Source organism: Miscanthus floridulus, unplaced genomic scaffold (assembly GCF_019320115.1).
Source record: "Miscanthus floridulus cultivar M001 unplaced genomic scaffold, ASM1932011v1 fs_550_3_4, whole genome shotgun sequence".
In the NCBI taxonomy this organism is placed as follows: domain Eukaryota; kingdom Viridiplantae; phylum Streptophyta; class Magnoliopsida; order Poales; family Poaceae; genus Miscanthus; species Miscanthus floridulus.
Window position 1 is genome coordinate 1 of NW_027096919.1, and position 19009 is coordinate 19009.

The following is a 19009-nucleotide window of genomic DNA, read 5'->3' on the forward strand; positions in this document are numbered from 1 at the left end:
ACATTTGAACACGTCTGACATAAAATGCAAGGGAAAATACATAAGGAAGAGTAACAACATAAGTAAAGAGTAACAACATGTACTCCCTCTATACTCCCAACATAGGGAAGATACATCTAATGCAACACGAGATACATCAAATGGAACTTTATTTACTCCTCTACTCGTTGTCGGTATCACTATCCTCATCCTCGTCCTCGTCATTGGTATCAACGTCATCGTCGTCCTCATTAGTAGTGATGCATTTGGCCACCTTCTTAGCATCGGCTCGAACCAGGTTGCCCCAGTGCTTCTCGGTGTTGTGGGCAGTGTTGATTCGCTGCGTCATGATGCTAGTGTCGAAACCATCTATCCGGCTTTGGTTGTAGGCAAGGATGTACTCCACGTTGTCCACATGATTCTTATTTAGGTAGGCTGGCAGTTCTTCTAGGACATCAGCGAGTTGGTGAAAAATGAAGACATAACTGCTCACCTTTTTCTCCTGAGGCGGGTTGAGGGTGCCTTGACCGGTGTTCTGTAGCACATGCCTAATCTTCAAGAAAGCCTTACTCTGCTGCCAATTGCCCAATCATCTATATCTACAAAGGGATACACCTGAGCTTCATCTTGATTCACCATGGGCACGATGTCATCCTCCTTCACCATGGGCACGACATCATCCTCCTTCACCACGGGCACATTATCATTCCCCTCCCATGTGTGCCCTTCACCATGGCAGTGGCTAAGAGTGAAGTAGGTTTGGAGAAGGCAACCACACATTCCTAACAATTTTAGATCTGCAGTGGGAATGGGAGGGCTCGGGGAAGGAAGGAAAACAAGCGGAGTTGCGAAAGAGATCGTGGTGGTTAATATATCACTACTACATAGGAGCCATTATTGTGTTTTTTGGGAACAAAGTGGAGCCATTGGTGTTGAAATGTTACTCCACATGCAAGAAAGTCCGACCTCTATAGGTTTGAACGCGTCTAACACAATGCACAAACCTTAGCTTACATTACAAACAAGTTAAAGTTGTTGCAAAATAATGACAACATCCATCCAAGAGGAAATTAACATGTCCATAGACAATCAAACAACATTGATCCATTTAAACATGTCATGACAGAGTGATACATCAAATGCAGCTTTATTTACTACTTTGCTAATGACTCTAACTCCGAGAACAAGGGAACATAGGGAAGTTAGTAAGGTCTACCGATGATTTCTGGTAGGATGTCACATCTACCATACTGAATGTAATGTGTAGGGATGACATGAACTTTACTATTGTCCATGTTATATGCGATGATAGCTCTTTCCACCCTACCCCAACAAAGAAAATCAAATTCCATTCTAGGTGAACTATAACCACTATGTAGCACAACTCAAAATCAAAGTAACCCAATTGTTTCTTAGTCTTTCCAAACAACTTACGCAGGCTGATAGTATGCTTCAATGTCCATTTATTATTAGCACCATAGTGTTCAAGGATCCGGATTGAAAGCTTGGACATATTGCGACCACCAACAATACATTGACACAAGTGACCCTGAGCTTGATGGATGGAGCGTGAAAAACCACACAGCCTATTAGGAATTTTCCTCCATATCCATAGTAAGTATACGACAGTAACCCTTATAGAACCCAATATAGTGCAGACAACCATTAAGAAACACAGTTGTTGATTTTGAAAATGTCAACTCAGCCTCCTAGCCCAGTTAGATTCTTTAAAGATCCTTGCTGTAGTTTTAGATGAGTAGATGTCCACACGCACACACTGACCATCCTCCTCCATATATTCAAACACATGGAAGTGTGAGGAGGCTATCAGATCGAACCCCAATCGAGCCTCACCAACAGAATGGATTCTAGGTGACAGTACCTTCAACTTCTGGGTTGCCAGATTGCAGATGACATAGCGATATCCATTGGACCCAAGGCACCAGCAAAGGATAAGGCCATTGTAGCAATCTCAGACAGCTACATTGTTCATGGTGAAGGGAAAGAATGACAAAGAGGGGTAAACACTGGTGATGCTGGTGAAGTTTTGTTGGTCATAGATTCCATCATAGAAGAAGCCAGCCATAGTCTAGGGCATCAACTTATGGTTGTCCGAGATGAGGCGTTTCTAGGAGTGACTAAAACAGTTGTAGCAGGACAAGGAGTGGGCGGGGAGGCGGTGGATGATCATGACAAATACATCATCCATGAGGCTGGCTAGTGCGTTTGTCTTATTGGGGGGCACCTCCATTTCATTAGTGTGTAGTAGGATGAGAGCTTGCTCAGTAATGAGATCACTAAAGAGGAAAATAATATAATAAAGATCCATCAGTGAAGTCCACAACTCATACCAAAGTGCAACTTTAACAACCATTAACAATTTTCTTGGTACAACCTCATCTAAATTTAGAGTAGCACCACAAAGATATATATAATTCAAACTAGAGTAGCAGTTAATGGAGCTATAACCATTACAATTATAGCTAAATCAAGTCTAACCATCACACTTACAATCAGTATAGGAGCTCAGATCTTCTTCCATAGGATACAGACAAATATTAAGAGGACTACAATTACAACAATTTTGGAGGAGAAAGAGGGTGGAGCAGCTGTTGGGTTTTGAAGACAGAAGTCATCATCATAAGCTAAGGGTGGATTTGAGTTGGTTCTTGACTTGAAGGCATCAATTCCATCTTCATAGGAGTTGTACTTTTTATAACAAGCACAACAAAACCTATGAACTTGTTCCTGGTAGTCAGGCCAGTTGTAGTAAACTCCTAACTCACGGCCATTAAACACAACATAGCAGGGATGACTCATCTCAAATCTGCACAACCCAAATAGGCTACCTCAGTTTTCACAAGTAGAATGTCACATCCGTAGCAACATGTGCAGCTTAAACATTAGTGGCCTCAGTCATGTGAATGATGGACACAAAGCATTGATTTGCTTTCGATGCCTTCTTCTTGTTTGGAACCAAATGGATATTTTGGTTGTCAACATGGAGAAGACATAGAAAGCAAACATATGAGCTGCATCCTAATACATCCAACAGCCATATAGACATCTTTGGCACAAAAATGTGGCATCAGATATGTTACAAGTTCAAAATACCATAAGGACTCACTAGTGGAACTAGAGCATACAAAATAGAAATGTAGAATCAAACAAGCACTGGACAGAAAAATAGCTTAAGGCAGAAGCGAAGGGCCTATTTGTTTGCCTAGATAGATAGGTATAATCAATCAAGCACTTAACAATTAACATGCCTAGTTGCACACAGGCATTTATAGTAAGAACACTAAACATATGTAGAAAACCAAGACACCAGTAGAAAACCAACCAGTGCCACCTCCTAATTCTTTTTATCATCATTGGCCTAATCAGATCTCCAACACTACAATGTTTCTTGTATACCTCATGTTCAAGCAAGGACCAAAATAGTGAAGCGAATAGGAAAAGGCGACATGTTCAGCTACATCTCTTTTTAGTCCGTACCACCAATATCTCTCTTTAAGATCAAGATTCATTTTAGTAATCTTCAGGTGTATAGAATAGGCTGGGTCATGAGCTTCCCTCAAAATAGACTCTCTAATAGACTTCACATCTGGCACACAAATCATTTTACCAAACCATACTGTTCCTTGGTCATCCATGTGGAAACCTAGGGCTTTACCAATCACTATACGTTCAGTAATATCTTTGATTTTCTCATCATTCAACCGTCCCTTACGAATCTCTTATTCTAAAGTAGGTTGTACCTCTAACTCCATATTGTTAGCCACAATGCCCAAATTTAGGTGTTCAAACTCTTCACACAACTCTCTAGGTAATTGAGTTGTATAGGCCATGTTAACATAACTCTTCCTACTCAAAGCATCTGCTACAACGTTAGCTTTTCCTGGATGATAGTGTATTTCCAAGTCGTAATCCTTGATCAACTCTAGCCATCTGCGCTGCCTCAAATTTAGATCTGACTAAGTGAATATATACTTTAAACTCTTGTGATTGGTATAAATCTCACACTTGTGACCAATCAAATAATTCCTCCAAATCATGAGAGCATGTACCACAGATGCTAACTCTAGATCATGAGTCGGATAATTTAACTCATGCTTTCTCAATTGTTTGGATGCATAGGCAACAACTCTACCGTCTTGCATAAGAACATAGCCTAGACCTTGCCATGAGGCATCACAATAGATAGAGAAGCTTTTAGTAAGATCAGGTAAGACAAGCACTGGGGCCGAAGTCAGTCTCTTTTTCAACTCCTCAAAACTATCCTGACATTGCTTAGACCATACAAATTTGGCATTCTTCTCTAATAGGGCAGTCATAGGTTTTGCCAACTTAGAGAATCGCTCGATGAATCTCCTATAGTACCCAGCCATACCAAGGAAACTCTGAATCTCACTGACATCCTGAGGTGGCTTCCAACTCAACACATCTCTAACCTTCTTGGGATCTACTACTACTCCTCCATTAGAGATTATGTGACCAAGGAAAGATACTTCTTTTAGCCAGAACTCAGATTTGCTAAACTTAGCATAGAGCTAATGTTCTCTAAGCTTTTGCAATACTAGCCTCAAATGTTCCTCGTGTTCTTCTTCATTCTTAGAGTAGACTAATATATTATCAATAAACATAACGACAAACTTGTCAAGGTACACCATGAATACTTTGTTCATCAAATACATGAAGTAAGCAGGTGCATTTGTCAGACCAAAAGACATGACTGTGAACTCATATAATCCATATTGGGTCACAAAAGCAGTTTTGGGAATATCTGAATGTCTTATTCTCAACTGATGGTATCTAGATCGGAGGTCGATCTTCAAAAATACACAAGCTCCCTTCAACTGGTCAAATAGGTCATCGATTCTATGCAGTGGATACTTGTTCTTAATTGTGACCTCATCAAGTGTTCTATAATCTATGCACATTCTTTGTGTACCATCTTTCTTCTCTATAAACAATACTAGTGCACCCCAAGGTGAAGAACTAGGTTGGACATAACCCTTATCTAGCAGCTCCCTTATTTGTTTCTTAAGTTCTTCTAATGCATTCACTCCCACTATATAGGGTCTCTTAGCTATGGGTGTAGTTCTAGGTAAAAGTTCAATTATAAACTCAATATCTTGTTCAGGTGGCATACCTGGTAACTCCTCAGGGAAGACACCTAGATACTCATTTACTATCCGTATATACTCTATGGCTGTGCCCTCCAATTGATTAACCCGATAGATCTCTGAGGCTGACTGTGTTGCTACATACTCAACTTTCTCTCTAGATGGAGTGGTTACATTCACAGAACTGTTCCCACAATTTATGACTGCCTTTTGGGACCTCAACCAATCCATACCCAAGATAACATCAATTCTAGATGAGTCTATGACTATGAGGTTGGCTTGAAATTCTACCCCCTTATGATGAGACTAGCAGCTAAGCATATCCGATTTGCTTTCATTCCCCCTCCAGGTGAGTTTACTATCATGGGTTTCTTCATAACACATATGAGAATACCATGCTTCTTTATGAAAGTATATGCTATGAAGGAATGCGAAGCACCAGAATTGAAAAGAACTGTAGTTGAGTTTGAGTTGACCGGAAACATACCGATCACCACATCATGTGCCTCTTGAGCTGTCTCTATGGTCACATGATTGACCTTTCCACAGACATAGTTCTGCTGCATATTAGCCATCTTCTTAGGACATCTGCTGAAGTAATGTCTTGGTTGTCCATAGTTGAAACATCTATTGTCATTGACTGCATTTGGTGCCTTTGGTGCCTTTGGTGTGCCATTCTTTGGTGGAGCATTAGGGACATTGCCCTTCATAGGAACATTGCTAGCTTGCTACTGATGCTGAACTAGTGCCTTATACTATTGCTGCTGCTATTGCTGTGCATGTTGTGGTTGCTGGTTGCGGTTGATCAGACTAGATTGGCCCTAATAGCACTGCTGAGGATGAGTCTATTGAGAATTGGTATGGAAGCGAGAGTTGCTCCCATATTCCTATCACTGGAACTTCCTTTTCTTGTCCTCCATCTCACGGTGCTTGTTCTCAATGACCAAGCCTGTATCCACTAGTTGCTGAAAACTAGCAAAGGTATGAGACAACAATTGGTACTAGAGGCCATCATTCAAACCTTCCATGAATAGTTCCTACCTCTTGTCATCATCCTCCACTTCAGTAGGTGCGTACCATGACAATTGTAAGAACTTGTCATGATACTTCACAACAGACATGCTCCCCAGCTTGAGAGCCAAGAATTCCTTCTTCTTGAGTTTCATTAATCCAGCAGGCACATGATGAGAGCGGAAGGCACTACGAAACCCTTGCCAAGTGATGGGATTAGCTTCATTATGGCCAAAATGGAAAGAGTCCCACTAGTCAAGTGCAGCCCCTTGCAGCTGTCCAGAAGCATGCAAAACCTTCTCTTTGTCATCACACTGTGCAATCTCAAGTTGCATCTCAATTGCATGTAGCCAGTCATCAGCTTGGAGTGGGTCAGTGGAATGCTTGAAGATAGGTGGATGTCCCTTCAGAAACTCTCCCCTCTTATCTCTAACTTGAGGGGGTGCATTCTCATTCCCATTATTTTGCATGCTCTGAGCCATCTGCTGAAGCAGTTGAGTTTGCATCATCATCAGCTGCTCCATAGTGATAGGGGGTGGCAACAGCAAGTCCTTGCCTCCTTGGTTGTTCCTCTTGGTGTTCACCATCTATAGATACATCATATAAGTCTCATATGTCCAAAATATATAACCTTTAAGGGATAATGGCCTAATGAGAGTAGGTATCATAAGATCAAAGACAAGATATATATATAGAGAGAGAGGGAGAGAGGTGACGTTCTTTTTATAAATAGGATGGAGCATGGCTTCCTTTCTTCTTAGATACATTTCATTCATTCCATTTCTCTATAGTTTACACTATAACATCTTGCTAATCCTGACAGATCTTGAAAAGGGTGGGGGCACTAGAACCAAATCTACATACACATCGAAACTTCCTATCTCAGCCAAGCTAGCACCTTCATCCCACCAATGCATTGTATGACTCTCCACCCTCCGCCTCGCCTTTTCCTCCCTCATGAAATCCAAATTTCCCGCAATGAAATTTGATTTTGTTCATGTCGGCGGTTGGCAAAACGGCCCTGAGATCTAGGGACTAGGTAAAACATGGGTGCCCCATTTTCTTTTCCGTGCTCCGCCTTAGTGCCCTTATGAAGGTGGCAGGGAGTCCTTAGCCTTTGAACCAAACTCTAGGGAACGCTCAATTGCCTGACGTCTCAACTGCAATGGTGAATTCAGTGACATACACTGAAATGGATTGCATCTATTGTTCCAAACAAGGCTGATATTAGCAAGGCAAGCCCTTCCATGCAATTTCTTGCTTCAATCTATAGACAAAAGTGCCGCATAGTCAATGGTAACCAGAAGATCTATGGTTTTCGAGAGAAGGTAATTGGAAAAACGATTCATTCCTTTGCTTTCTTTCAGATATATATTCAATAAGATTATCTGACCTTACCTGAAAACTAGATTCATGAAGAAGCCCAAAAAGTGCCGGGCTTAGTGCAACCCAGTTCCTAGCCAGTGTTCAGTTATTTTTTTAGAGCTGTCCTCCAGTGCGAGTTGCCTTTAAGCTGCTCTCTATTTGAAGCCAAAGTCACTATTTCTATCTTTCCTGTTATTTCGTACCGAGTAGTATATATATGGAGAATACCAAAAAACTATCAATTATGCATAGGAGTTGTATAAAAAAGGGCCCTGACTTGTTGAAGTGCTTATTTTTTAGAGAGATTTACTTTTCTTTCAAAAGGATACATCAACCTGTAGTGAACCGGGCCACCGAGCTTGCTTTTACCGCTCTTACAGCTCTCTCTCTTTCTTTTTTTTGGTAGTTTGGCCAGGAAAGAGAAAGAGGAATGTACCCATTTCTATTTATCCATTCTCATAGAAAGTACCCAAAATGTTTTTTAATGTATGGAGCAGGCGTATGAGTTGATATCTTCAAGAGTCAAATCCTTTTCTTGCCCACCCAGCCATAAAAAGAAAAAAAAATGTTACGAGCGGTCTTCTCAATCTCCAAAATGGAATTGAAAAGCTCCAATTTCCATAATGGTAGCGGGGAAATACCCAGGGAAGAATCATTCTTTGAATCATCCAGATCTATCAATTTGCGAATTCAATAAAAAACGGACTGATCCTCGAAATACACCATTATCTTTCGAAGTGCGTAGTCAATACTATGTTATATTCAAAGAAACAAGTCAAAGAGTAAAGGCTTCGCCCTTCAATACCACACTTCCAATCGAAATTCCTACAAGATTGATAAGAAAAAGACATGGTTTGATAGAAACTTTAAGTGGGTATCAAATAAGCTGGAATGAATGGTATCAATTTCTTCTTTTCTATACTGAATCTGCTTCGGTATCACTTTCTTCCTTCCCTTCTATAAACCAAGCAGTGACTAGCCTCTGGCACTCACTTTCCAAAGCACCAATTGACTTGCTTTTAGAACAACCCTGATACCAATCAGGAAAGGGCTAATTTCTAACAAATGTTTTTCTCTTGTTGATTCCTATTTCGTGGTGTAGTGCTTTTCTCCCCTATGCTGCCTATTGGTACTAGTAGAGTCGGATTGGCCTGTAATACAGAACCTATCCTGTAGGTGTAACCTTTCGCTCAATACTCAAATCTACAATTGAAGCATCTGAGGCCACATCAATCGAGGATACACGATAGAAGGAATTGTTAGTTCACCTCACCTTCCCCAAGCGCGGGTTTCCTTTACTAATTTTGTTCTCTCTATGCGAACCCTCTCTCTTTCTCGTAAGAATGAGATATAGGTAGGGCTAAAAAAAAGAGTCAAATCGCACCATCTCTATAATAAGTAAATGCCCTTTTTTCCCCCGGAGGTTGTCGGAATTATTTGCAATAAAATATTGGCTACAATCGAGGAGGTCTTATCAATGAAATTTCCATTTATACGGGATCTAGGCATAATTCCCAACCCATTCTATATAGAATTCTTTTCATTCTATCACAAAATAACATAAAAACAAAACATTCGATTCTTATAAATCGATCCATATGCTCTAAATGGATAAGAGAGGTATGGATTTTCCGCTCAGCTCAAATTGTCTCCTTTTCCTTCTGTTTGGACAAGAAGAGATATGAAATATTTGACTAAGACTGGATTTCATTCCACTTTCCTATTTCTCAACAACTTCTCTCATCAGCTATTTCACGTTTTCAAAGTCATTAATTGCCCCATACCCCTTTTATATTTAGATTGTATGGCGTAATGTACCTTATGCTGATAGGAAAATCTGAAGGCTTTAATCTTTTAGAATGAAAATGAAAAGTCATTAATTGCCCCATACCCCTTTTATATTTAGATTGTATGGCGTAATGTACCTTATGCTGATAGGAAAATCCGAAGGCTTTAATCTTTTAGAATGAAAATGAGAATTAGAAGAGCAACATGTACGCCAAAAGCACTTAAGCTGATGTAGATCCCTTCTCGAACAGTGAAAAAAACTCACGATCAGAATGGTATCTATCCGGACCACGAATCCGGAAAGCGCTGGTTCGATCCTAGCTCGTGAGAAAGGGTGGTATGCTAGCAGAAAATAGAAAAGGCTAAAGAGAAGGGTATTTTCTGGGAGTATGTGGCAACCGGCTCAAGACTTTAGTTGATCAATCATGCATCATTTTAATGAAAAGCTTGCTGTCAACGGTAAGAGGATCTAGTCCTATAAAAGGATGGAGGTTGCACACATGTAGAGAGAAAGCTACTTACCAACCTCTAGACCGTCATGGCATGATTTTGCTTCATCATATCAATCTGCTTCCACTGTGGCTCTAGGTTAGAAGAAATTTTTTGGACATGTCAAGTCAAAGCAGTCTCGGGTCAAATCTACCAATTAAGTAGCCGGATATTAGCTCTCCTTTGACACTGTAAGTCGGGTAATTCTTTACTTACTACTAGGGAAAGCTCGGGTAATTAAGCTCAGGAATTTCGTTACTGCTAGGCTACCAGCTAGCCACATTTGAAGTAGACTAGTCTAAGGTTTAGATTGTTATGATTCGTACGATTTACTTCTTACAACTTGGATCTTCTGCTCTTGCAGTCAGATTGTCAGTCAACCCACTCACTTTCCAAGCCTGTCTTTGCCAACTCGTTACTAGCTACTGAATCAAACTCGGCTACTGTAATCTGTAAACTTACTTTTCTGCTATAGTGAAAGACTTGTCAAAAAATGAACAATAGTTTGAGGCTGCCCAACCTAACTTTGTTCAGGACAACTCTACAATCCGGGTACCCACAGGCGCGCAAGCAAGGTATTCCTTTTCTCGGTAATCGAATCCAGATCAACTTCTCTTTAGAATAGAACGCTTTCTAGCTCGTGTAATTTCATGTTTTCCTTTCTTCCTAGGTAAACAGATCTAGGCAAGCTTTTCCTTTCCTACTAGAGAAATAAGATCCAGGCAAGCTAGCTTTTCTTATTATACAGAGATAAGTAAAAAGAGCCTATATATGAAAAAAGAGCCTGCACTGGCAGCACAATTTAGGAAATTCGGTACCCCTCCCTACTCAAACTGGGCAAGCAAGGAAGGGGAAGTAAGCTTGGAGGACCAGTGTGCGGCATTTAACAACATTTGTAAGTTACTTTCAGTTCCTAGCTTTCCAAAAAACCCTGTCTCGCAGAGCACCAATTAACTCTTTTAGGCTAGTCTCAGGAGTTTATTTATTTGAGCCTCTGTCTCGGATAAGATTAGTGCGAGCCACATCCAAATACCTCGGTCAAATTATTCAGTTTATTATTATATTAGGCCGTGTGGTCGATCCCTTAGTTCCAGTCATCCAGGCAGGGTTTGCTCTTTTCTTCAAAGTTCGTTCGATAGCTGCCATTCATCCCTTGTCTCCTATGGGTTTGTCTCTTCAAAAGGTTAGAAATAGTGGTATACTCTGGTTAGCGAAGAGGACAACCGAAGCAAATTAAGAAGAAGTCAAGGTCTCGATTCCGTCTATATTAAGTAAAGATGATGTAAAGCTTTTGTTTTTTCATTTTTAGATAAGTTCATAAGAATATCCTTGGCAAAAAAAAAGAAAGAAAGCTGAGCACGACTCCTATCACTTTCTTATTAGTCATCACCACATCGACAGCTCGGTCATCAAGCTGTTTCAAGGATAAAGAAAAAGTTCCAGTGAACTAAGAGGCATGAAAAAAAAGGGCTTGATTAGTATTATCTAGTAATGCACTTGAGTTGAGTCTTATTGCAATCAAATAGCCAATCAGTTGCATAATGTGTCTCTGTGTGTGTTTGGACTGAACTATAGTTATAATCTTCACCATGTGATGGAATGCAACTAGTCATCTCACATTTTGCATGCAGCTACTTCAAAACTCAGTTAGTTAATCCAATGCCAGTACCGCAACACATTTCTAGCCACCACTATTTACTTCAGGAGACGACTTACAACAAGTCCGACAATGAAAGCATAGTATCATAATAATATATCAAACTTATCACATCATTATGGTCAAGCCCCCGTGTGTGTGTTCCGCAGGGCTGCGACTGCTGCTTTGATCTGTTAATATTGCAATCTGACCAAGTCAGTTTCTTTCATTAAATCAGTACAATGTCATTGTTCTTTTTGAGGAAACACATTCCACAGTTCTGAATCGTACATACCTCCTCCAGCTGCATGATGGACTGGGATGCACTCGCGGCATCGAGAGGGAGGATATTGTATTGAACGGCGCGTAGATGTCTTTCTTCTCTTGCACATCCTTGTGCAAGCGAATAATCTGTGAAGCGGAATATCAGAGGAAGTCGTCGCGTTCGAGAGTCCTAGATTTCCATTGAGCTAATTAGAGTAGACAGTGAGCACGAACCTCTGGGTTGACTTCTTCAACCTTCTCATTCTTGTTGACGGCGCAGAGCACCTCGAAGAGGACTCCGGCGGTCTGGTGGGCCTTCCCAAGTTGGGCCCAGAAGGCGACATTGGCATGGGACAGGGTGTGGGCTAGGATTAGATTTCTAACGAGATAGAGCTCTGTCTGGTTTGGAGCTTAAGAATTACCGGTCGGCTTGTTCCCCTTTGTCAAGTGCACGGACGTAGTTCTCGTAGTACTGCTGATCTCTACATTTCATCAGGCATAAATTACACAAAGATTGGCCATGACTTAAGGACTAAATAATCTAAACATGTTTTTGTGGATCCTGAATAAAAAGGAGATGCAGTGGATTTCCCTCGGTCAATAAACAACTGGAACTTAGCACATGTACATATAAAATAGAAAGGAGCAAAGGATGCAGCATATCATTCTATTGAAGTATTACACTACATCTGGAACAACATAATTAATAAATTATGCTTGCATGTTTGTTTCATGACATCTCCTGACAAGTACCAATTTGACCACCTTGGGCATCGGCTAATTATCATCTTATCACACAATTCCAATTTTCTTGAATTGGAAATCAAATGAACTGAGGAATCATATCATCTAAACTGCAAATACAAACTACAAGTAGGCAGACACCATCACAATTCAACCGCATTTATTTTATATGAGCATTTTACAATAACAGATCACTCATACGTTGAGATATCAATTAAGCTACTGGTTCTCTTATATTAGCTTGTTTTCCAGCATAGTGTAACTTGAATTCTGAGACTTATAGCCAATCATAGCGATACACTTATCCACCTAGCAATTTATTAAGGCTTTATCAAGCAAGTAATGAAAGCTATATACATTGGTTTCACAGCAGGATGAAAATGGCAAACCATGCAAGGCAAATAAAGGTATGGGGCAAGTCCAGCAAGCAACTAGAAACAAACTAAAATGAATGAAACTAATGAAGGAAACACTACATATGCCAGAGCATGCAAAATACATGGAGCCATGGAGATTGCGTCTCACCTTCTCAAGTCATTGGAGCAGAGCCATCTCGCCGACTCCGCGACCGATAGAATTCTGATCCAGCCGATGTGCCTTCTCGAATGTGTAGAACCGACTTTGAAACCAACATCCTCACTGAGGAGTGCCTACGTACTTTCTTCATAGAAGAAAGATTAGGGTTGCTTTTTTAGTTCTTTTTTTATTCTCATTTGCGTATTTTTATTTCTCCATTCAACGTCAATTAGTAGCTTGGCTTGATTCAATTTATCCAATTTTTCCATTGGAAGATCTTCAAGTTTTAAATTAATTAATTCATCATTTTTTATGGTATCAATCCTATCATTGAGGAATTTAGTATAATAGGGACTATTTTGCTCATCTCGTCGCAAACTTTCCAGAACCATACGCAACATATTTGGACAATACTCTTTACCGCTTTGCGGGTTTCGTATTGTATTTCTAGAAGTATCATCTTTCCAAAGTATTTTGCCATTAACTAGGCCAGTTAAACGTCTAAGCTCTTCCAGTATGTTCTCCTTTTTTGAAAAATCTCATTTGTTAAGTCTGTTTCTTCCCCTGGGCTCAAGGACCTAGAAGGATACAAAGTAGTTAAGTTGAAAAATATAATGTCTTTGCCACTCAGAGGAGGACGGGTAGAACTCCTAGGTTCTCCCCGATCCGCCGAAGGGCCAGTGGGTGCCAGATGAATTGAAGGCTCGACGACTACCTCGACCCCAGCAGGGTTAAGGGAGGGCCCGCTACCTGAAGCTGCTGGAAAGCCAGAGGAGTGAACTAAAGAGCCCCGACCCACCATATTATAATTTAAAACATCACTCATGAAAGTAGGATTGGAAGCCACCCAATCCTCCACATACCCGGTCAGCGAGTAACAAGAAGGTGGCACAATTGAGGGTAGGGGGGCGGTCCACTCTTGTGGGGCTGGCATTGGCATCCCCTGAACTACTTGAGCTACCCCCCTTGTGGCTGCGGTACACTCTCCACACCTTCGCTATAAATTTGCAAGTAGTTGGCCACTACAGGGAGAAGTTCTGATCCTAACTCTGTCCAAGAAGACACTTTTCTAGAGTGGATTATTATTCCAGCGGGGGACTTCTCTATACAAAAAGAGAAATGGGAACGAGGCTTCTTGTTGATTCTTTTCCGTTCAAGAATCACTATTTTCATGATTGAATGATGAAATAGATATACGAACCGTATAGGATCATTCACAAGGATGTGATAATTGATTCTTTTATAGTATTCACATGGGATCGTAGAATCAACTAAGGATGCAATAGGTATTAGTGATCGATCAGCTTCTAGTATGACCGATGACTTTCTATCTGGATGAAGAATAACCACACAATCAGGTTGTTGGTTCAACCCAAAATTGATTTGATTCTTTCTTGAATGGAATTTCTTAGGATTAGCATAAGAATTGGTCAAAAAAGCCTCGATCTTCCATTGAGAATCATTGATACAGCTCCACATTTTTTCCATTATCGAATATATAAAGAAATGATTAGTCTTTAAAAAGAAGGAACGGCCTTTTTTACGAATGAGAGATCCTATAAAATGAATAGCGTTTCGTAAACAAATCAGTGTCTTGTCTGAATCGAGAATAGCAATTCCATTTCTGAAACCACGGATATAGACTTTCAAATGGGTAGCTGCTACCCGACGGCCGAGATGGAGATGTGCATTCGTACAAAGTAATTTAGTACAGACAGTTGAAAGGATTGTCATTTCCGGTTTTCGTTTCCGGAGATACAGGTGGTAAGTTAGAAATGAAAATAGGTTAGCAGCTGATCTTCTAACCACTCAGAGTAAGTGTAAACATCAAAGAAAGGTGATGACCTAACCAGTAGTTCGAAAGCGCAAAAGTGGGAAGTTATTCCTTAGCCAAGCAAAAGGATACCTACACAACCAGATAATTGATACGATTGATATGCTTGTTCGTTACTTGACATTTGGAGCAGGAAGCGCGGGTTTCAGTAGTCAAGCCGGAGAAGGACTCGTTACCCAAGAAAGCCTGGGCATCACTCCTGTAAAGCAGATCCGGGAAATGTTGCATTTGGAATCGACCAGGGGATCACTCCTTTGACCAGTGTCTTTCTCCGAATAGTAGTCGTCTGCCATCCCTGTTCTAAAAATCAAATAACCCACATAAGCTGGATTGCCAGACCAACCGCGAAAGCCTATAAAGCGTGCCGTCACGTGAGATAAATATCCAAAGAAGCTCTAGGATACGAACAGATTCGATCCCCATTTACTGCTATAGCACGAACGGATAGGTCAGCTCCTGTTTCCCGATCGATAATGTGTAGAGTGATCTAGGTTCTGAAAAGGGAACTTACTTCCACAGCTCAACCCACCCAACTTACTTTACTTTCTTTTAGTGACAATTCGATTTATATGTATACGTCCGAGGGAAGAATCAACGGCTTTCTTCGCCCTCCTACATTCCATTGATACGGGATGGGATCTAGCTCTAGACAGAATTCTTGAAGTGCCATCGGTGAAGGCAAGGCCAATGAGACTACTATACGCGTTTTCCGAGGAGCAACATGATACTTGATTTTCCGTTGGTTTCCAACCCCCCTTCCCTTTCATTTAAGAAAGAGGTCTTCCTAGCTGACTTGAAACTAGATCTTCTTCCGAGTTTCGTTCTCATAGATAGCGTAATCCTATTTCCAAGTCATAGTTCAATGTTGTGTTGCTAAATTGATCCCAAACAGCCTCCTAATATTATCTTATCTGCCTCTTCAGGAAAATGAATATCTCCGGAAAACAAAAGAATCTTTTTCTTAGGATTCAAGGAGCCAGAAAGCGAGTATAACGTAAGTGAAAGGAGCCAGAAAGCATCCCATTGATTCTTCAGAGGGAGATAAATACAAGATCACTGGCTGGCCCTTGTTTCGGCGGCATCAACACAGGAGGTTTCGTCTGGTACTGTTTGATTGAATTAAACACCTTTTGGTGAGCCTCTGTCCACACGAATTGCTCTTTCTCTTTGATTCTGAGCAATTGCCCCCTGCTCCTCAACCGGCCTGCTGTGTTGAAGATGAACCTTCTTAGGAATTCATTTTCCCAATCTGCCATTGCTATTCTTTTTTGTTTCTCGGGGGTGAGGCTTAGCACTTCCTCCTTCCCTGAAAGGTAGGCATGCGGACTAGAGCAGTTAGGTCAGCTCGCAAGGCTCATAACCTGTGAGTGCTGCCCCCCTTGTTAAGGGAAACCGACCAGACGCTTCGCACCTACCTTTCTTCATGGGAACGAACCGTAGCACTATGAAATGAAATTGTTCCGTTAACGCTATCTCAGAGAAGTAGTGCGTAGAGGAGGCTCTTTCCTTCTTTCCAGCCCTTCTCTCTTCTTTCGGGACGTTGAGTATAAGAAAAGCTCCTTTTCTCAAGCAGTAGTTCCGAATCATTAATGTTACATCTCTAAATGAAACAATGCTCAACCTTTTCGATAAAGTACGCTATAAGGAATAACAAAAGATTGATGAATTCATTTCACATCTTTCCATTTCCACATTAGCACTATCGAAAGAAAGCTCCTTGCTTTTCTGATCTCACTGTCAGTAGTGATCATCTAGACATGACATAATAAGTCTATCTAATAAATATTGGAATTGCACGGGCAGACATCCAATGCATTTCGATCACATGAACACTACGAACCCAATGGATAGGGTCTACTCCAGTTGAGACTGATAACATGGATTCAAAACATTTCCCGAGTTGAACCAAGAAAGACAGATAGATGAGAATTGATTCATTTCACCGATGGCAATGAGTCAAGTCCTTGTCTGTCCACCTCTTTGTTTTCAACAGTCTTTGGAGCTTCTGGTACCACTGGTGTGATCTCATTCTTGAATGCTAACACCCTGGTGTCTCCTAACGCTACGCTTTCTAAGCAACCTGAGTGTTCTCTGAACTAGGTGAACAATCCAGGGCGATAGCGTGAAAGGGCCTCGTCATTGCTCATCCAGTGAACTACATTAGCCTGCTCGTGTGGAGCAGGATCTTGCATAACTCTTTCAAATTAAAGGGTTAACTCTTCCGCTTTGTATTTCTCCCCCACCCCAGTCCTTGAAGACCTAACAGTCTTCTATGGTATGGCCAAGTAGTCTAGATACGGAAAATAATTAGGGTTGTTAGAGTGCATTATATCGTCTGGTCTCTTACTATCCGAGCATTTCTTTCCATTTTTGAAAACATCTTGAAAAAAAAATATGCTACGCCCTTTTCTCTTCGAGGTTGACTTCTCCTTTCTTCTAGTGTGGGGCCCTGTGATCTTGCCACCTTTCCAGAATTATGGCAAACGAGAAGCTTCCACGTGTCCTCTCCCGATTCTTTGCTTGCCCCGGGAAGGCGCAAGTAGCCCAACGACAGGCTTGTGTGGAGGACAACACGCAGAGGTCTTTTGGCGAAACTGGGGGCTCTTTGTCTAAAGGAAGGGCAAAGTCAACAGGCCAATCCCAGTTTCAGAATTGGAAGAAGCAGTAGGAGGTTCACCATCAGAAAGGCATGGGACAACAAACTCTCTTAAAGCTTTCTTCGAATAAGTCTTTCTTAACCGGCCTTTACTTAGTTATTATCCTCATAAGTGGTACTTGAGTGGGATTTAATACAATACAATAGCTAGGTGGTGAGTGACGTACTGACATTTATGTGCTGACTGCTAACTTTACTAGAGGATGGATTCTCCTATGAGAAAACACACACTCCTGGGATGACTTCTTTTCTTTCTTCTGAAGTCAGTGTGCTTCTTTACCAGGCATAACATGATAATTCCTCTATGGCGTGTGCTCCTTTCCTATGTAATGACTTTCCTCCTTTTTCATGCCTCGTGCGCGTGCATAAGCTACGAGTTCCCTGACCCACCCTAGTTCATCGAATAGTGAGACTGTTCATTTTTTTTTTTTTAATGAGGAATTGACAACTCTTCTTTTTTTACTTTATAGAGAGATAATTTTTCAGCATTTACAATTCATATTAAGCAATAAAATAAGAAGAGACAGCTACATGAGTAGGCGAGCATTCATTTGAGCTGCCTTAGTTCTTCACAAGAAGCAAGCCCCTAAGATAAAAAGTTGTAGTGGGTGTCCTCTTTCCAGATGCGAAAGGCTTCTTTCTCTCTACTCTTTCTAGTGGAGATGCTAAAAACAAATGATTGAAACCTGCTTGCCCTCTGAGGCTTCATCAAAGCTTTCTGGTTACATATGCAAGCAACTATACTGACCCTCAAAATGAACAATCAGTCTATGCCTATCCATTCTAGAAATTGAGAATACAAGTATATGACGCCAAACTTCTCATTACCTATCTGCGTGATTCATCAACTCTTTGAGACAGACGATAAGACTCTTTCCTTTCTTCAAGCTACTAACCTCCCTTCCACTCTCCCACTAATACATTCAAGCACGAACTCCAACTATTGGTAATGCTTGCATCGAGATATTCGTAGAGACTAGCTATAGCCTTTGTGAGTCAGTGTCCTCATTAATTAGCCAATGAATTCACCACGCACCAGGACAGTAAGGAAGGATAGCTACATTTGTCATGCTTTCGTCATTACAAGGGACCTTCCAGTTCATTCAATAAATACAATAGAGTTTGTAAACTTTCTCACTATGGTTTGCTTGGTCATGACCTTGTAAAACCAAGTACTAGTAAAGGTACAAGGCCTTACTTAATCTTATTATGTGCAACAGCCTTATTCAACCTGAAGCTCTCATCCAAATGTTCGTGTGTTGCTATCGGATCGAAATAGAGGTCAGGGTTTGGCAAGAATGCTGCCCTTCGAGAAGTCTTTTTATGTTGGTTCAGTCTCCTTTGTCTATTCTGAAATCTGGTTACTTTTATACAAAAACTATATATTTGAATGGTATAGGCAAAATCACTATAGTTGTATCAGTCAAATCATCTACAGCCGGTTAGACATTTTACTATACTCTACGCGCGAGGCTATTTGCCTTACTTACCAAGCAGGGGATGAGCTATTCATGAGAGTTTGGAGAGTCTATGTATCCATTAGTTTAGCGTATGTTTAGTTACTCGAGTAGTAGTGGAATACTTATAGCCTTAACATT

The 19009-nt window shown here is 40.9% G+C and overlaps 1 pseudogene; it reads right to left on the reverse strand.

Moving 5' to 3' along the window:
- Window positions 1-6370: 6370 nt before the first annotated feature.
- On the reverse strand, window positions 6371-16353 carry LOC136532205 (uncharacterized; annotated as a pseudogene).
- Window positions 16354-19009: the final 2656 nt, after the last annotated feature.